Below are 19,595 nucleotides of genomic sequence, written 5' to 3' on the forward strand. Positions count from 1 at the left end.
AGCAGTCCATCAATCCAAGAAGTCCTGCATGGCTTCGTTTGCCTCTGTCCAGCGCCTCACAGTCTGCCTCAGCACCAAAGGAACATACTCTGGTGGTAACAAAAGGAGAACCATCGGTGATAGTTGTTTTTTTGAAAGTCAAATTCCGTTTTCACCCTCAAGCAAACTAAGACTATACTTTCAGGGATCATTTCTATAGTTCCCGACTTGAGAAGTGTGTTTCAAAATCGTATGGCCTCACTATCCACGATGATGAAATGTGATATTTCCCACTGGGCGTGAAGCGGGCACAGAGAAGTGAATCAGTTCACAAGCTTTCTGCCAATGTTGACCGCTCTTTACTTCCTCGTGGAGTAAAGAGGTGGGAAATATGGACTGAGTGGTTATCAGACTACGTCAATAGACTTTTAGATATAACCCCAAAAATTCGACTTGATTAGTTGATAGAATGGCTGAATTATCCGATATATTTTACTGTGTTTCAGTTCAAAGGGGGATTTTGTGACACCTTTCCGCATTGACCCTTCGCAGGAAGCCCAATAGTCATCTCCCTCGCGCCTGCAAACCAGTTATCTGCTCACCCAGTTCACACCTCCCTCACATTGTTCTCTTGGAATTTGGTGTCCTAGCAATCCCTGAGCTTGTCCTTCAAGTCACGCTGATTACCCGAATATACCCCTGTCCCTGCAGTTGAAGCCTTTTTTCTTCTCATTGAGAAGACCTTTGAGTTCACTGGTGACCGTTGGCTTGTTGTTGGTGAAGTAGTGTACAGTCCAGATTGGAACGGTGGCATTTTCACAGAATCAAATGTTATTCCGTAAGGCATTCCGGAATGCTGTGGATAACCTCCCAAGAGGTCCACACTGCGGATAGCAGTCCATCAATCCAAGAAGTCCTGCATGGCTTCGTTTGCCTCTGTCCAGCGCCTCACAGTCTGCCTCAGCACCAAAGGAACATACTCTGGTGGTAACAAAAGGAGAACCATCGGTGATAGTTGTTTTTTTGAAAGTCAAATTCTGTTTTCACCCTCAAGCAAACTAAGACTATACTTTCAGGGATCATTTCTATAGTTCCCGACTTGAGAAGTGTGTTTGAAAATGGTATGGCCTCGCTATCCACGATGATGAAATGTGATATTTCCCACTGGGCGTGAAGCGGGCACAGAGAAGTGAATCAGTTCACAAGCTTTCTGCCATTGATGACCGCTCTTTACTTCCTAGTGGAGTAAAGAGGTGGGAAATATGGACTGAGTGGTTATCAGACTACGTCAATAGACTTTTATATATAACCCCAAAAATTCGACTTGATTAGTTGATAGAATGGCTGAATTATCCGATATATTTTACTGTGTTTCAGTTCAAAGGGGGATTTTGTGACACCTTTCCGCATTGACCCTTCGCAGGAAGCCCAATAGTCATCTCCCTCGCGCCTGCAAACCAGTTATCTGCTCACCCAGTTCACACCTCCCTCACATTGTTCTCTTGGAATTTGGTGTCCTAGCAATCCCTGAGCTTGTCCTTCAAGTCACGCTGATTACCCGAATATACCCCTGTCCCTGCAGTTGAAGCCTTTTTTCTTCTCATTGAGAAGACCTTTGAGTTCACTGGTGACCGTTGGCTTGTTGTTGGTGAAGTAGTGTACAGTCCAGATTGGAACGGTGGCATTTTCACAGAATCAAATGTTATTCCGTAAGGCATTCCGGAATGCTGTGGATAACCTCCCAAGAGGTCCACACTGCAGATAGCAGTCCATCAATCCAAGAAGTCCAGCATGGCTTCGTTTGCCTCTGTCCAGCGCCTCACAGTCTGCCTCAGCACCAAAGGAACATACTCTGGTGGTAACAAAAGGAGAACCATCGGTGATAGTTGTTTTTTTGAAAGTCAAATTCTGTTTTCACCCTCAAGCAAACTAAGACTATACTTTCAGGGATCATTTCTATAGTTCCCGACTTGAGAAGTGTGTTTGAAAATGGTATGGCCTCGCTATCCACGATGATGAAATGTGATATTTCCCACTGGGCGTGAAGCGGGCACAGAGAAGTGAATCAGTTCACAAGCTTTCTGCCATTGATGACCGCTCTTTACTTCCTAGTGGAGTAAAGAGGTGGGAAATATGGACTGAGTGGTTATCAGACTACGTCAATAGACTTTTATATATAACCCCAAAAATTCGACTTGATTAGTTGATAGAATGGCTGAATTATCCGATATATTTTACTGTGTTTCAGTTCAAAGGGGGATTTTGTGACACCTTTCCGCATTGACCCTTCGCAGGAAGCCCAATAGTCATCTCCCTCGCGCCTGCAAACCAGTTATCTGCTCACCCAGTTCACACCTCCCTCACATTGTTCTCTTGGAATTTGGTGTCCTAGCAATCCCTGAGCTTGTCCTTCAAGTCACGCTGATTACCCGAATATACCCCTGTCCCTGCAGTTGAAGCCTTTTTTCTTCTCATTGAGAAGACCTTTGAGTTCACTGGTGACCGATGGCTTGTTGTTGGTGAAGTAGTTTACAGTCCAGATTGGAACGGTGGCATTTTCACAGAATCAAATGTTATTCCGTAAGGCATTCCGGAATGCTGTGGATAACCTCCCAAGAGGTCCACACTGCGGATAGCAGTCCATCAATCCAAGAAGTCCTGCATGGCTTCGTTTGCCTCTGTCCAGCGCCTCACAGTCTGCCTCAGCACCAAAGGAACATACTCTGGTGGTAACAAAAGGAGAACCATCGGTGATAGTTGTTTTTTTGAAAGTCAAATTCCGTTTTCACCCTCAAGCAAACTAAGACTATACTTTCAGGGATCATTTCTATAGTTCCCGACTTGAGAAGTGTGTTTCAAAATCGTATGGCCTCACTATCCACGATGATGAAATGTGATATTTCCCACTGGGCGTGAAGCGGGCACAGAGAAGTGAATCAGTTCACAAGCTTTCTGCCAATGTTGACCGCTCTTTACTTCCTCGTGGAGTAAAGAGGTGGGAAATATGGACTGAGTGGTTATCAGACTACGTCAATAGACTTTTATATATAACCCCAAAAATTCGACTTGATTAGTTGATAGAATGGCTGAATTATCCGATATATTTTACTGTGTTTCAGTTCAAAGGGGGATTTTGTGACACCTTTCCGCATTGACCCTTCGCAGGAAGCCCAATAGTCATCTCCCTCGCGCCTGCAAACCAGTTATCTGCTCACCCAGTTCACACCTCCCTCACATTGTTCTCTTGGAATTTGGTGTCCTAGCAATCCCTGAGCTTGTCCTTCAAGTCACGCTGATTACCCGAATATACCCCTGTCCCTGCAGTTGAAGCCTTTTTTCTTCTCATTGAGAAGACCTTTGAGTTCACTGGTGACCGTTGGCTTGTTGTTGGTGAAGTAGTGTACAGTCCAGATTGGAACGGTGGCATTTTCACAGAATCAAATGTTATTCCGTAAGGCATTCCGGAATGCTGTGGATAACCTCCCAAGAGGTCCACACTGCGGATAGCAGTCCATCAATCCAAGAAGTCCTGCATGGCTTCGTTTGCCTCTGTCCAGCGCCTCACAGTCTGCCTCAGCACCAAAGGAACATACTCTGGTGGTAACAAAAGGAGAACCATCGGTGATAGTTGTTTTTTTGAAAGTCAAATTCTGTTTTCACCCTCAAGCAAACTAAGACTATACTTTCAGGGATCATTTCTATAGTTCCCGACTTGAGAAGTGTGTTTGAAAATGGTATGGCCTCGCTATCCACGATGATGAAATGTGATATTTCCCACTGGGCGTGAAGCGGGCACAGAGAAGTGAATCAGTTCACAAGCTTTCTGCCATTGATGACCGCTCTTTACTTCCTAGTGGAGTAAAGAGGTGGGAAATATGGACTGAGTGGTTATCAGACTACGTCAATAGACTTTTATATATAACCCCAAAAATTCGACTTGATTAGTTGATAGAATGGCTGAATTATCCGATATATTTTACTGTGTTTCAGTTCAAAGGGGGATTTTGTGACACCTTTCCGCATTGACCCTTCGCAGGAAGCCCAATAGTCATCTCCCTCGCGCCTGCAAACCAGTTATCTGCTCACCCGGTTCACACCTCTCTCACATTGTTCTCTTGGAATTTGGTGTCCTAGCAATCCCTGAGCTTGTCCTTCAAGTCACGCTGATTACCCGAATATACCCCTGTCCCTGCAGTTGAAGCCTTTTTTCTTCTCATTGAGAAGACCTTTGAGTTCACTGGTGACCGTTGGCTTGTTGTTGGTGAAGTAGTGTACAGTCCAGATTGGAACGGTGGCAGTTTCACAGAATCAAATGTTATTCCGTAAGGCATTCCGGAATGCTGTGGATAACCTCCCAAGAGGTCCACACTGCGGATAGCAGTCCATCAATCCAAGAAGTCCTGCATGGCTTCGTTTGCCTCTGTCCAGCGCCTCACAGTCTGCCTCAGCACCAAAGGAACATACTCTGGTGGTAACAAAAGGAGAACCATCGGTGATAGTTGTTTTTTTGAAAGTCAAATTCCGTTTTCACCCTCAAGCAAACTAAGATATACTTTCAGGGATCATTTCTATAGTTCCCGACTTGAGAAGTGTGTTTCAAAATGGTATGGCCTCGCTATCGACGATGATGAAATGTGATATTTCCCACTGGGCGTGAAGCGGGCACAGAGAAGTGAATCAGTTCACAAGCTTTCTGCCAATGTTGACCGCTCTTTACTTCCTCGTGGAGTAAAGAGGTGGGAAATATGGACCGAGTGGTTATCAGACTACGTCAATAGACTTTTAGATATAACCCCAAAAATTCGACTTGATTAGTTGATAGAATGGCTGAATTATCCGATATATTTTACTGTGTTTCAGTTCAAAGGGGGATTTTGTGACACGTTTCCGCATTGACCCTTCGCAGGAAGCCCAATAGTCATCTCCCTCGCGCCTGCAAACCAGTTATCTGCTCACCCAGTTCACACCTCCCTCACATTGTTCTCTTGGAATTTGGTGTCCTAGCAATCCCTGAGCTTGTCCTTCAAGTCACGCTGATTACCCGAATATACCCCTGTCCCTGCAGTTGAAGCCTTTTTTCTTCTCATTGAGAAGACCTTTGAGTTCACTGGTGACCGTTGGCTTGTTGTTGGTGAAGTAGTGTACAGTCCAGATTGGAACGGTGGCATTTTCACAGAATCAAATGTTATTCCGTAAGGCATTCCGGAATGCTGTGGATAACCTCCCAAGAGGTCCACACTGCAGATAGCAGTCCATCAATCCAAGAAGTCCAGCATGGCTTCGTTTGCCTCTGTCCAGCGCCTCACAGTCTGCCTCAGCACCAAAGGAACATACTCTGGTGGTAACAAAAGGAGAACCATCGGTGATAGTTGTTTTTTTGAAAGTCAAATTCCGTTTTCACCCTCAAGCAAACTAAGACTATACTTTCAGGGATCATTTCTATAGTTCCCGACTTGAGAAGTGTGTTTCAAAATGGTATGGCCTCGCTATCCACGATGATGAAATGTGATATTTCCCACTGGGCGTGAAGCGGGCACAGAGAAGTGAATCAGTTCACAAGCTTTCTGCCAATGTTGACCGCTCTTTACTTCCTCGTGGAGTAAAGAGGTGGGAAATATGGACCGAGTGGTTATCAGACTACGTCAATAGACTTTTAGATATAACCCCAAAAATTCGACTTGATTAGTTGATAGAATGGCTGAATTATCCGATATATTTTACTGTGTTTCAGTTCAAAGGGGGATTTTGTGACACCTTTCCGCATTGACCCTTCGCAGGAAGCCCAATAGTCATCTCCCTCGCGCCTGCAAACCAGTTATCTGCTCACCCAGTTCACACCTCCCTCACATTGTTCTCTTGGAATTTGGTGTCCTAGCAATCCCTGAGCTTGTCCTTCAAGTCACGCTGATTACCCGAATATACCCCTGTCCCTGCAGTTGAAGCCTTTTTTCTTCTCATTGAGAAGACCTTTGAGTTCACTGGTGACCGATGGCTTGTTGTTGGTGAAGTAGTTTACAGTCCAGATTGGAACGGTGGCATTTTCACAGAATCAAATGTTATTCCGTAAGGCATTCCGGAATGCTGTGGATAACCTCCCAAGAGGTCCACACTGCGGATAGCAGTCCATCAATCCAAGAAGTCCTGCATGGCTTCGTTTGCCTCTGTCCAGCGCCTCACAGTCTGCCTCAGCACCAAAGGAACATACTCTGGTGGTAACAAAAGGAGAACCATCGGTGATAGTTGTTTTTTTGAAAGTCAAATTCCATTTTCACCCTCAAGCAAACTAAGACTATACTTTCAGGGATCATTTCTATAGTTTCTGACTTGAGAAGTGTGTTTCAAAATGGTATGGCCTTGCTATCCACGATGATGAAATGTGATATTTCCCACTGGGCGTGAAGCGGGCACAGAGAAGTGAATCAGTTCACAAGCTTTCTGCCATTGATGACCGCTCTTTACTCACTAGTGGAGTAAAGAGGTGGGAAATATGGACTGAGTGGTTATCAGACTACGTCAATAGACTTTTATATATAACCCCAAAAATTCGACTTGATTAGTTGATAGAATGGCTGAATTATCCGATATATTTTACTGTGTTTCAGTTCAAAGGGGGATTTTGTGACACCTTTCCGCATTGACCCTTCGCAGGAAGCCCAATAGTCATCTCCCTCGCGCCTGCAAACCAGTTATCTGCTCACCCAGTTCACACCTCCCTCACATTGTTCTCTTGGAATTTGGTGTCCTAGCAATCCCTGAGCTTGTCCTTCAAGTCACGCTGATTACCCGAATATACCCCTGTCCCTGCAGTTGAAGCCTTTTTTCTTCTCATTGAGAAGACCTTTGAGTTCACTGGTGACCGTTGGCTTGTTGTTGGTGAAGTAGTGTACAGTCCAGATTGGAACGGTGGCAGTTTCACAGAATCAAATGTTATTCCGTAAGGCATTCCGGAATGCTGTGGATAACCTCCCAAGAGGTCCACACTGCGGATAGCAGTCCATCAATCCAAGAAGTCCTGCATGGCTTCGTTTGCCTCTGTCCAGCGCCTCACAGTCTGCCTCAGCACCAAAGGAACATACTCTGGTGGTAACAAAAGGAGAACCATCGGTGATAGTTGTTTTTTTGAAAGTCAAATTCCGTTTTCACCCTCAAGCAAACTAAGACTATACTTTCAGGGATCATTTCTATAGTTCCCGACTTGAGAAGTGTGTTTCAAAATGGTATGGCCTCGCTATCCACGATGATGAAATGTGATATTTCCCACTGGGCGTGAAGCGGGCACAGAGAAGTGAATCAGTTCACAAGCTTTCTGCCAATGTTGACCGCTCTTTACTTCCTCGTGGAGTAAAGAGGTGGGAAATATGGACCGAGTGGTTATCAGACTACGTCAATAGACTTTTAGATATAACCCCAAAAATTCGACTTGATTAGTTGATAGAATGGCTGAATTATCCGATATATTTTACTGTGTTTCAGTTCAAAGGGGGATTTTGTGACACGTTTCCGCATTGACCCTTCGCAGGAAGCCCAATAGTCATCTCCCTCGCGCCTGCAAACCAGTTATCTGCTCACCCAGTTCACACCTCCCTCACATTGTTCTCTTGGAATTTGGTGTCCTAGCAATCCCTGAGCTTGTCCTTCAAGTCACGCTGATTACCCGAATATACCCCTGTCCCTGCAGTTGAAGCCTTTTTTCTTCTCATTGAGAAGACCTTTGAGTTCACTGGTGACCGATGGCTTGTTGTTGGTGAAGTAGTTTACAGTCCAGATTGGAACGGTGGCATTTTCACAGAATCAAATGTTATTCCGTAAGCCATTCCGGAATGCTGTGGATAACCTCCCAAGAGGTCCACACTGCGGATAGCAGTCCATCAATCCAAGAAGTCCTGCATGGCTTTGTTTGCCTCTGTCCAGCGCCTCACAGTCTGCCTCAGCACCAAAGGAACATACTCTGGTGGTAACAAAAGGAGAACCATCGGTGATAGTTGTTTTTTTGAAAGTCAAATTCCGTTTTCACCCTCAAGCAAACTAAGACTATACTTTCAGGGATCATTTCTATAGTTCCCGACTTGAGAAGTGTGTTTCAAAATGGTATGGCCTCGCTATCCACGATGATGAAATGTGATATTTCCCACTGGGCGTGAAGTGGGCACAGAGAAGTGAATCAGTTCACAAGCTTTTTGCCATTGATGACCGCTCTTTACTTCCTCGTGGAGTAAAGAGGTGGGAAATATGGACTGAGTGGTTATCAGACTACGTCAATAGACTTTTAGATATAACCCCAAAAATTCAACTTGATTAGTTGATAGAATGGCTGAATTATCCGATATATTTTACTGTGTTTCAGTTCAAAGGGGGATTTTGTGACACGTTTCCGCATTGACCCTTCGCAGGAAGCCCAATAGTCATCTCCCTCGCGCCTGCAAACCAGTTATCTGCTCACCCAGTTCAAACCTCCCTCACATTGTTCTCTTGGAATTTGGTGTCCTAGCAATCCCTGAGCTTGTCCTTCAAGTCACGCTGATTACCCGAATATACCCCTGTCCCTGCAGTTGAAGCCTTTTTTCTTCTCATTGAGAAGACCTTTGAGTTCACTGGTGACCGTTGGCTTGTTGTTGGTGAAGTAGTGTACAGTCCAGATTGGAACGGTGGCAGTTTCACAGAATCAAATGTTATTCCGTAAGGCATTCCGGAATGCTGTGGATAACCTCCCAAGAGGTCCACACTGCGGATAGCAGTCCATCAATCCAAGAAGTCCTGCATGGCTTCGTTTGCCTCTGTCCAGCGCCTCACAGTCTGCCTCAGCACCAAAGGAACATACTCTGGTGGTAACAAAAGGAGAACCATCGGTGATAGTTGTTTTTTTGAAAGTCAAATTCCGTTTTCACCCTCAAGCAAACTAAGACTATACTTTCAGGTATCATTTCTATAGTTCCCGACTTGAGAAGTGTGTTTCAAAATCGTATGGCCTCGCTATCCACGATGATGAAATGTGATATTTCCGACTGGGCGTGAAGCGGGCACAGAGAAGTGAATCAGTTCACAAGCTTTCTGCCATTGATGACCGCTCTTTACTTCCTAGTGGAGTAAAGAGGTGGGAAATATGGACTGAGTGGTTATCAGACTACGTCAATAGACTTTTATATATAACCCCAAAAATTCGACTTGATTAGTTGATAGAATGGCTGAATTATCCGATATATTTTACTGTGTTTCAGTTCAAAGGGGGATTTTGTGACACCTTTCCGCATTGACCCTTCGCAGGAAGCCCAATAGTCATCTCCCTCGCGCCTGCAAACCAGTTATCTGCTCACCCAGTTCACACCTCCCTCACATTGTTCTCTTGGAATTTGGTGTCCTAGCAATCCCTGAGCTTGTCCTTCAAGTCACGCTGATTACCCGAATATACCCCTGTCCCTGCAGTTGAAGCCTTTTTTCTTCTCATTGAGAAGACCTTTGAGTTCACTGGTGACCGTTGGCTTGTTGTTGGTGAAGTAGTGTACAGTCCAGATTGGAACGGTGGCATTTTCACAGAATCAAATGTTATTCCGTAAGGCATTCCGGAATGCTGTGGATAACCTCCCAAGAGGTCCACACTGCGGATAGCAGTCCATCAATCCAAGAAGTCCTGCATGGCTTCGTTTGCCTCTGTCCAGCGCCTCACAGTCTGCCTCAGCACCAAAGGAACATACTCTGGTGGTAACAAAAGGAGAACCATCGGTGATAGTTGTTTTTTTGAAAGTCAAATTCCGTTTTCACCCTCAAGCAAACTAAGACTATACTTTCAGGGATCATTTCTATAGTTTCCGACTTGAGAAGTCGTTCATGGTATCTCCCCTGCCAGGTAAGTATAAGTTGGTAGTGACAGAGACAGGAGTGGTATTCCCAAACAGAGCACTTGGGGTGACGGTTCCCAGATGGCACCGTCCTCACAGATCAGTGAATTTAAAATCAGTGATCAGTGTGAAATGCAAAATTAAGGCACAATTGATGAGTAAACATATCAGTTGCTTGCTGTTACGTTCCTACCTAGGTTGGAACTTGTTTTACAGGTGGGGAACGTAAAAACCTGTGCTGGCGCCCCCTGTATAATCAGCAGTGGACAGTGAAGTAGTGTGGAGGGGGTGCGGCTGAAACAAATGAGTGCTGACACGTAAAATTTGTGTTTGGTCCCCGTGGGACATTTAGTAGGTGACAAACAAACAAACAACAACAAAACAAAAGGTACACACATAACCAAATCAGGGAGGAGAAGGGGATTGGGGGGATTGGGGTCAAAGTAAGGAAATAAACAAAAGATCCCTTTTGCTCTACACCCCTTTCCCTGCCTAACACAATCTATCCCTAACCAGCTCACCTCTCTATTGCAAAAACTACAGGGGTGACCCCACCCAGCTAACTTAGTGTGTGTAACAAAGGTTTACCTACGTGATGGAAAAATGTACACCCATGGGCAGAACTACCTACCCCTTCTCCAGAACTGAGGTAGAGTACCATTTGGTCTCACTCGACCAGATCCCAAACAAAACAATCTCAGCCAGGCCATACAACAAAGCACAGCCTCTCCTTTCTCTTTCTCTCTGTCCTCTGTTCCTCAACCAGGCTGGTTATATGGGCCACCAGCTCGTTAGCTGATTTCTCCCCAGGTTTTATACGGCCACGCCTCCTCGCCAACAGCCAACCAGCACTGCACACCTGTAAGCCATGACAAAAAACAAAACACTACCCCCACTCACAGTTAAAGGCAGAGACACAAAACATGGGGACATGTAACACTTGCCAAAAGTCTCAGCCAGTCGAGACTTGTACACAGAGGCAAACCAACTACCTAGACTACACCAATGAATTGGGTCACCAGTTATTTTTTTCACAAGATAAAGGTTGCACCGTTCCCGGAAGTGCTGCAATACCGGGTCAATGCTTGGAGTGAGCAGAGCAAGCCCCTTTTTCATCTCCCAGAGCTAAAAACCGGCTTAATATGTAGTCCTCATATAGAGGACATATCAGATATTAAACTGATAAGAACAGATTTTTATTTTTTATTTTTATTATCTTACACATCTTTACCTTACATCATCCATTACACCAGCAAAAATACAATATACGGATAATACAATGCAGAACTCATACATAATACAGTTTGTAGAACTCAAACCCTACCCCCTAGGGCCACACTCCCTTCCATCGTTCCTTAGCTGCATGGAAGCCATACTTTTCCTCCTCCCCCCTTTTCATCTGGCGCAGCTTCTCCCTCACCCTCGCGACAATACTTTCTATCTCGTTTCCCTCATTACTTTTAATAAGGGCCATTCTGTCATCCCAAAGTGCTGCCTTCCCCATTGACAGAATTAACCACAACAAAAATCCCTCCCTCCCTCGTCCTCTTAATCCCACACCCAACATCAAAACCTCATAAGACAGTCTCCCCAATCTCGGAAAAAAACCCCCCAGCTCTCCCCACATTGCTCTTGCAAACCCACATCCCCAAAAAACATGGCACAAATCCTCGTCTCTGCCGCAACCTAACCGTGGACAGGAGCGTAGCCTTGACAGGCCATGCCTGTACAAAGTATCCCTCACAGGCATCCTCTTATGTAGGCATAGCCAGTTGATGTCTTTCAGTCGGTTTGGCAGCTCCTTGTGCTGCGTAAAAGTCCACTTGTCTCTGCCGACTCCGAGAACCCTCACAGGTCCCTGTTTTGCCACTAAGGCCTTGTATAGCCTCCTATGATCCAGGCATAGGTCCCCTTCCCCACACTCCTTGTGCCTCTTAGCCCAGCCTATCATCTGCTTGTAATGTGGTGGAATAATTTCCCCTTTCGGCCGCCCATTCTCCCATTTCACCAAATTCCTCAGGGGAAAGGACAGCCAAAACCTGAGCAGCACGTGGTACCAGTGCCCACTGGGGGATCTTACCCCATTGCAGCAAAAAGAAAAGAAAAGAACATCTAATTTAAGCGGAACATCAGGCACTCCCCTCCCCCCCTCTGTTACGCCTTGCTTCATCCAGTCCCTCCTCACATACTCATATCCCCCCCACACAAAGGAGAAAACATCCCCCACTAATCTTCTCCTATACTCCGGAGGCAGCGGGAAAACATACGCCAGGTAAATTATTGATGGCAGGATGTCCGCCTTGACTGCCAAAACCCTCCCAGTTAAGGATAAACGTCGGGTCTTCCACAGCCCTATTCTTGACCTCACACCAGCCAGTCGCCTTCTCCAATTCACCCGCCCACTCTCGCTTTTATCAAAATCCACCCCCAGTATTCTCGTTGGACCCTGGCACTCTGACAATCCAAACTGCACCCCCCCTCTCCCCTTCCATGGTCCAAAATACTTGACTTTGGATTTTCCCACATTGACCTTTGCCCCGGATACTTTGGAAAAGGACTCCAAGATGTCCAAAACACGAAGCAAGGAGCTCTCCGTTGTTAAAAAGAGAGTCATGTCATCTGCATACTGAGACATCCTCAAATCTCTTTCTCCCCCTCCTGGAAGGCGCAATCCTTTAACCTCAGCATCCGCCCTAATAGCTAAAGCTAGAGGTTCGACATATAAAACAAAAAGCAGTGGTGAGAGTGGACACCCTTGCCTCACCCCTGTTTGCTGTGGCACCAGATCCCCCATATGCCCATTCACTCCCACCCTACTTCCAACCCCTGTATACATAATCCCTAACCACCTCCTAAAAATGGGTCCGAAACCCATCCTCTCTAAGACAGCTGCCAAAAAACCTTGGTTGACCCTATCAAACGCCTTTTCCATGTCCAACCCCACCAGCATGAGAGGCACCCCACGTTCCTCCGCCCAGTGGATACAATCCCTCACCAGCCCTAAATTCCATTGGATGTGTCTCCCCTCCACCCCGCATGTCTGATCCACATTTACCACATGAGGTAGAGCCGATCGGAGTCGTCTAGCCAACACTCTGGCGATGATCTTGTAATCAACGCAGAGGAGAGTTATTGGCCTGAAATTTCCCAGGTCCTCTTTTTCCCCTTTTTTGTGTAACAGTGTCAACACCCCCTCCCTCATTGTCTTCCCCAACAGCCCCCCTTCTATCACTGACCCCACAACTTTTAAAAAATCCTCCCCCAGGATTCCCCAAAAAGTTGCATAAAATTCCTTCGGTAACCCATCAATCCCTGGCACCTTTCCCGCTCCCAACCCTCTCATAGCTTCCTCCAATTCCGCAAGACCCACCGGACGTTCTAAGGCCTCCACCACTTCCCCTGGCACCTTAACCTCAAGGCCCTTTAAAAAACCTCCTTGTTCTGGTCCGTCCACCTCTTGTGGCCCCATGGTGTCCCCAAAAAATTTGGAGGCAATCCCAACCATGCCTCTTGGATCCGAGACAAGGTTACCATCTTTCTCCCGTAGCCCGGAAATACACACCCTTGACCGGGCATCCCTCACCTGTTTAAAAAACATGGGCGTACAGGTCTCTGCCACATTTAATGATTCCATCCTACATCTTTTCAGGAAGTCATCAGCTTTCCCTTTAAAATACAGGCCCAATTGTTCCCTCACTTCCCTGTCCCTCTGCTTATCCCTTATTCCCCCCTTGTTCTCTGCCTCCATTAAAGAATGCAACTCCTTTTGAAGCCTCCTAAAACCCCCCCTCTTTTCCCTTGCTCTTTCTGAACAATATTCAACCGTCACCCTCCTGATGTTTACCTTTATGTATTCCCACCAGTCCACAATATTGCCAAAGAAGGGCTTCAGTAAGACCCATCCCTCATAGTGTGAAATGACGGCTCTACGGAAAGCCTCCTCCCCCAAAACCCTGCAATTTAACTTCCAGTACCCCTTTCCAAAACTTGGGGCCACCACTAAAAAGGCCACCTCCAGTTGGTTGTGGTCAGAGAACCACACTGGTCTCACAACTGCCTTACGTACAGCAACAGCACCTGGCACAAAAACAAAATCAATCCTACTATGTGCACCCCGTGAATTTGACCATGTTGTACCCTCGCCTGTTGGCTCCACAGCCCTGTACCCGTCTTTCAGCATGAACCCCTTCACCAAATCTGTCAAATACGGCAAACTAAAATCCCCCGACCCCTCAAAAGAGACATTGAAATCCCCCCCTAGAACCACCACCTTGTTTGTGACACACACCTCTGTTAGTGCAATAAATAGGGCCTTACGTCCCTTCGGCTCCGCTGGTGCATACACATTAATAAATCTAAATGAAACCCCCCTCCAAAATGCATCCACCACCAGGACCCTCCCCTGGACCACTGAAAAACTGTCCCGAACTTGAAACTCTTTATTCCCAAAGAGGATTCCGACCCCTGAGGAGTGTACCCCCCCGACTCCCCATCTGGACTCACCCTTGAGCCAGGCCTCCGAAAAGGCCCTGACATCCCCACCATCCCTCAGATGCACTTCCTGCAGAAAGCAAACATGTAAGGGCGTCTGAAACAGGTATTGGTAAATACTTGCCCTCTTCACCACATTCCTCATACCCCTGACATTTATGGTCATTACTGAAAATAAGGCCATTCAGTAATCAGCTTGGAGTGTGGCCACAAATTCGAAAACGACCCTCCTTTTCACTTTGTCCCTCATTCCCCTTGTACTTAATGACAGTACCTTAAGAGAACCCATTTCAGGCAAAGTTTGTTCCCCCTACTGGGTGTACGGGGTGTCTTTGTCCATCTGTTCAGCCCAGGAAAGAGGAACCGTGTTTGCCGAGTTTGCCGGTCGACTAGGTCCATCATATACGTCCTCCCCATATGGGGATGACAACATGAGCAAGCCTTGGGGGAGTTCAAAATCCATCCCCAGCCCTTCGGCCATCAAGGCAGCTCCTTCCCCTGTGCACTGTCCCTCCAACTCTTCTGCAGCATTCCCATTTGGGTCCTGTTGTATGTCCTCTCTGGCTCCACTGTCGTCAGTGGCATTCCCCAGCTTCACGGCTTCCTCTCTCCTACTACCGTCAATCCCCTCCTTTTCATCCACGACATCCGTCTTCTCCCTCTTTGTTTTTTTACTGCATGCCTCCTCTGCACACTCTTCATACTCACACGTCAGTGTTCCAAAAACCTGTGAGACCTTTCGTGCCCCTGGCTTCATCGTGGGGAAGGATGCACCAAGCGTAAGCTCCGGAAACTCCTAAATCTCGCTATGGTCTGCTGCTTGGGCTGCCTCGTCCACTAATGCTGCTCCTTCCTCCTGCAATGCGGCTCCCCCTCCTCCCTCTAAGGTATCTGCTCCAGGCCCCATCTGTGCTGGCCCCTCCTTGGTAGGCCGCGATGTCTCGGATTCTGTTTCCTGCACTGTGGTTCTGTTAAGGACTCCCGTTTGTTTTGCAACCTCGGAAAAAGTCCTCCTGCGGCTAGGGCAGCTCCTATAGAGGTGGTCCGCCCCTCCGCATCCGTGGCAAGTTTTCGGTGCCACACATTCCTTGGCCACGTGTCCTGTTTGCCCACAAAACCGGCAGCTTTCCCCCGTGCAGCCTGCTTCTGAGTGGCCAGACCGTCTGCATTTACGACAGAAGGCTGGCTGGCGGTTATAGAACAAATACCCGCGGTCGCCCCCAAGACTAAAAAAGGCAGGGGGGTGTTGGAGGCCATCCGGCCCTGTCGGATCTGGATTCAGCAGAACCTGGAACAGCCGACGTCCGGTCCAAAAACCAAGTGGGTCTTTTATATGGCGGGCTGATGTTGCCACGTCCCCGTACTGGCACAGAAAGGAAACTAAAGCTTCATCAGTGACAAAGGGGTTGTACATATGGACTGACACTGTTCTGAAGTTCGGTCTGTCAAGGTTCAGGACTTCGTAGTAGGCAAGAGGGCTCACCTTCGCCTCCTTTCTGCAGATTTCCGATACTCTTCTGTAGATGTCCTCGGTCCTGAAGGTAACGTCAAAAGCTTTTTCCTGCTGGTTCCACTGAATGCACAGAACATCCTGTATCACCAGATTGAGCTGGCCCATGATGACTTGTTTTCCAAAAAAAACTCTCGACAGGACCTGATCTTCTTCTTTGGTAGCTCGAAATCTCAGAGTATACCTCAGCCCGACCTTTGGGATCGGCTGCTCGTTGGGTGATGTGGCCATTCCTCCGTCGTCACGCGCTTCCCTTGCGTTGTCAAAAATGGATTACCATGGTGATCTTAGCCAAAAGGCCGAGAAGCGATGACACATGAATGTTTGCCTCCAGACCCAACGGACTAGCGCATCTCTCAAATGTCGGGGTGCGGCTCATACAAATGGGCGTGGCAGTCGCCTGTTACTTAACATCCCACTCCCCACGCAGCCTGTATTCTTAAAAATCTTTGATTTCCTTCCAATCAAAAGTGTAAGCTCTTGATGAACTCTTGTTGATTCCTTCCAATCAAAAGTGTAAGCTCTTGATGAACTCTTGTTGATTCCTTCCAATCAAAAGTGTAAGCTCTTGATGAACTCTTGTTGATTCCTTCCAATCAAAAGTGTAAGCTTTTGATGAACTCTTGTTGAATTCACTTATAATTCAGAGAGTGATTTCACTTCTAGGCCCCTTTGTCTAAAAATGGAACCAGCCCCAAACAGCCCTCAAAAATCATTCGTTTTTTTTGCAATCAAAAGTGTAAGCTCCTGCCTAAATCTTGATTTCGCTCTAAATTCAGACAGTAATTTGAGACTTGATCCAAAGCTCAACCAGAGACTCCAGTAATAAGTTTACTCAAATGACAGGCTCTTCCATCATACTTGTTGGAGCTATATTTTCATTTTTGTTTATTTTGGGCTTAAGTTAATTTATAGCTTCATTTATTCATTTATTTTCTTGTTAAGGTTAATTTGGTTTATTTTGTGTTTATGCTTTACTTGTATTGTCGTTTATTGGTCACATGGTGTTATGTTCATTTGCATAAGTAGGTCAAGGTGGGAGGTACTTCAGGCTAGGAGGGCATATGGTTTTTTACCAGCGTGAGAGAGGCAGCAGGAATGTCTGTGAGCTTGCTTATGTGTGTGAATAAACCTCCTCAAACTCAATCTTGTTATGGACATCACTTTGCTTTGGTACCTCTGAACCTGCGTAAAGCCTAACCATGACCTAGCCTCAAGTGGCCATTTGAGAAGTTAGTTACTATTTGTTTTGTTTAAGTTTATGGACAAATAACCACTACATTAAGTAAAAAACCCGCCCTGGATATATCGTTGGTTTACGTGGATACTGGACTTGTCGTTTGCTGGATTACCGTTTGGAAAGTGGATTACTCACCTGGATGCGGGAGACAAACAAAGGAAAGGGCCTAGGAGTGACGGAGGCGTGGGCTGGATACAGTGCAAACATCGAATAATACGACCCATCCGACAGTGTAAAGTTTCCTTGGACACCGTACTGGATAACGGTGACACTACTGGAGCGCTGGAGCTGCACTACGGAGTGGAGGACATTATTTGCTGCAATTTGAATTCGCAAAGGCCCAAAGCCTTCACAGGTGATGCGCACGGCCGCGCGCAACAACAACAGCTACTGCGTGCATTCAACTCCGTGTACAAAGGCAACCACCGCAACAAACAAAGTTCCACAAGGTATGTGCTTTATTCAGTCTTTGCAATACACTCTGTGTCTGTACATGACCGACATCAACAAAGAGTAAAATGTCTGACGTTGCATCTAAAGCCACGAGCGACACGGCGCTTCCTACAAGAAGACGCACAAGTTTTACTGCTAAAGGAATGATGTTTTTTATGCAAACGTGTCAGGAAAAGAGATCGATGCAATGCAGACGAGCCAAATCGTGCATGAATCAGATGGATAAGTTGATGCATTCTGCAGACATTATTGATGCAGTCAAGTCTCTTTTGGATCAAATGATAATATGTGTTGATGAGGCAAAACAACATCATTTGTCATTTGTGTCACTGGACATACCTCAGGATGAGAAGGAGAAACAAGATAAATATTTTGAACAAAAGGAAAAGTGTTTTTCAAGCTTTATTGATGACGTCAAAGGTTGGTTATCAAACACAGGCCATTCATATGAACTTCCGATTAAACCACCTGATAATCCAACTGATATTGGGCCTGAGGACAGTGTATCCAATAAAGGTTCTGCAATGTGTTCAAAGGCTGGTTCTAAGCTTTCAAAGACTTCATCCAGTGCATCTGCAAAAATATTAGCGCAAGCAGAAAGAGCAGCGTTACAGGAACGCATGGCTGCTCTGAAACAAAGGCATATTTTGGAGGATCAGGAGGAACAAATACGACTTGAACAAGAGGACTTACGTAAGAAACAGGAACATTTAAGGAGAGAAAAGGAACAACTTGCTCTGGAGGCAGAATTAAAGGTGACAAATGCAAAATTGGAGGTTCTGGAAGTAAGCTCAAAGTGTGGCGGTAATGTGTCAAGATGTGCATCTCAAACATCAGATGGTATGAATTCTTACTTGAAAAGGTCAGAAACTCAAGGGACATATGAACTAAATCCGAATGCTGAACTCTATGTGCCCACCAATAAAAGCTCTGAACCTACCTCCAGTCGCTTGTTAAATTCTGTCCCTGTTGGTGTTCAATCCAAACATGTTGTAAAACAACTACCCATACCTAATGTCATTCCTGTATTTCAAAGGCAAGGTACACAATCACTGGGTTTGCAAGATGTTTGTGATGATAATCAATCCATCAAATCTCTGGACATTTTGAACATCATGCAGCGTCAAAATGAAATAACTACGCTGTTGGTCCAACAAAACACAGCCTCTGCCCTGCCTATGAGAAATATACCTGTATTTGATGGTGATCCCCTGTATTTCAAATCTTTTCTCAGAGCCTTTGAAAATTGCATTGAGGATAAAACTCAAAATTTCAGTGATTGTCTGTACTTTCTAGAACAGTATACTAGGGGGCAACCAAGAGACATTGTAAGAAGTTGTCAACATATGCCCTCTGAACCAGGTTATCAAAGAGCAAAAGCGCTTTTGATTGAACATTTTGGCAGTGAACATAAGATCTCTTCTGCTTACATGGACAAAATCAACAACTGGCCCTCAATAAAACCTGAGGATGTTAATGCTTTGCAGTCATTTGCTTTGTTCCTTCGAGGTTGCTCCAATATAGTACATCATATAAAGTATATGAAGGAGTTGGACATGCCAGCTAACCTCAGGACGATCCTAATGAAACTCCCATACAAGCTGAGGGAAAAGTGGAGAAATGTGGCATGTGACATACTGGAACAAACTGGAAACAGAGCAGTGTTTGTTGATTTTGTGAATTTCATTGAAAAACAAGTCAAAATTGTTTCAGATCCTCTGTTTGGAAATATTAATGATGTTTCTCCAGCCAGCTATACAAAGCTATCCATGCAAGTTAAGCAGAAAAGGAAAAGTGGTACATTTGCCACCAGCATTAATGCACCAAAGGATGGACATAAAGAAATGGAAAACTTGACAGCTCACAGTAACCAGCTCAAATGTATGTTCTGCTATCTTACCAATCACACTCTGGAAAAATGCCTTCAGTTTAGAAGAAAGACACAACAGGACAAGATTCAGTTTCTAAAGGAGAAGGGCGTTTGTTTTGGGTGCTTGAAACATGGACACACGAGCAAAGACTGTAGGAGTCGTTTGGATTGTGAAGTGTGTCACAGGAAACACCCATCTGTCCTGCATGTGGAGAAGGA

At 45.7% G+C, this 19,595-nt stretch overlaps 11 non-coding genes and 2 pseudogenes across 11 annotated transcripts; 12 read left to right on the forward strand and 1 right to left on the reverse strand.

Annotated features, from left to right (window-relative positions):
* Positions 1–168: 168 nt before the first annotated feature.
* Positions 169–384, forward strand: LOC134112588 (small nucleolar RNA U3). Its single transcript, XR_009945911.1, has one exon. It is a non-coding gene; the product is annotated as a small nucleolar RNA U3 (small nucleolar RNA).
* A 655-nt stretch (positions 385–1,039) lies between these two features.
* LOC134112561 (small nucleolar RNA U3) lies at positions 1,040–1,255 on the forward strand. Its single transcript, XR_009945884.1, has one exon. It is a non-coding gene; the product is annotated as a small nucleolar RNA U3 (small nucleolar RNA).
* Positions 1,256–1,910: 655 nt separating this feature from the next.
* LOC134112562 (small nucleolar RNA U3) lies at positions 1,911–2,126 on the forward strand. Its single transcript, XR_009945885.1, has one exon. It is a non-coding gene; the product is annotated as a small nucleolar RNA U3 (small nucleolar RNA).
* A 655-nt stretch (positions 2,127–2,781) lies between these two features.
* Positions 2,782–2,997, forward strand: LOC134112589 (small nucleolar RNA U3). Its single transcript, XR_009945912.1, has one exon. It is a non-coding gene; the product is annotated as a small nucleolar RNA U3 (small nucleolar RNA).
* Positions 2,998–3,652: 655 nt separating this feature from the next.
* On the forward strand, positions 3,653–3,868 carry LOC134112563 (small nucleolar RNA U3). Its single transcript, XR_009945886.1, has one exon. It is a non-coding gene; the product is annotated as a small nucleolar RNA U3 (small nucleolar RNA).
* A 655-nt stretch (positions 3,869–4,523) lies between these two features.
* LOC134112596 (small nucleolar RNA U3) lies at positions 4,524–4,738 on the forward strand. The gene has a single exon (XR_009945919.1). It is a non-coding gene; the product is annotated as a small nucleolar RNA U3 (small nucleolar RNA).
* Positions 4,739–5,393: 655 nt separating this feature from the next.
* On the forward strand, positions 5,394–5,609 carry LOC134112593 (small nucleolar RNA U3). The gene has a single exon (XR_009945916.1). It is a non-coding gene; the product is annotated as a small nucleolar RNA U3 (small nucleolar RNA).
* A 655-nt stretch (positions 5,610–6,264) lies between these two features.
* LOC134112557 (small nucleolar RNA U3) lies at positions 6,265–6,480 on the forward strand. The gene has a single exon (XR_009945880.1). It is a non-coding gene; the product is annotated as a small nucleolar RNA U3 (small nucleolar RNA).
* A 655-nt stretch (positions 6,481–7,135) lies between these two features.
* LOC134112594 (small nucleolar RNA U3) lies at positions 7,136–7,351 on the forward strand. Its single transcript, XR_009945917.1, has one exon. It is a non-coding gene; the product is annotated as a small nucleolar RNA U3 (small nucleolar RNA).
* Positions 7,352–8,006: 655 nt separating this feature from the next.
* LOC134112564 (small nucleolar RNA U3) lies at positions 8,007–8,222 on the forward strand. The gene has a single exon (XR_009945887.1). It is a non-coding gene; the product is annotated as a small nucleolar RNA U3 (small nucleolar RNA).
* A 655-nt stretch (positions 8,223–8,877) lies between these two features.
* LOC134112595 (small nucleolar RNA U3) lies at positions 8,878–9,093 on the forward strand. Its single transcript, XR_009945918.1, has one exon. It is a non-coding gene; the product is annotated as a small nucleolar RNA U3 (small nucleolar RNA).
* A 655-nt stretch (positions 9,094–9,748) lies between these two features.
* On the forward strand, positions 9,749–9,836 carry LOC134112597 (small nucleolar RNA U3; annotated as a pseudogene).
* Positions 9,837–10,852: 1,016 nt separating this feature from the next.
* Positions 10,853–11,077, reverse strand: LOC119208003 (U2 spliceosomal RNA; annotated as a pseudogene).
* Between the last annotated feature and the right edge of the window lie 8,518 nt (positions 11,078–19,595).

The sequence above is a fragment of the Pungitius pungitius genome, unplaced genomic scaffold, assembly GCF_949316345.1.
Source record: "Pungitius pungitius unplaced genomic scaffold, fPunPun2.1 scaffold_25, whole genome shotgun sequence".
NCBI lineage: Eukaryota > Metazoa > Chordata > Actinopteri > Perciformes > Gasterosteidae > Pungitius > Pungitius pungitius.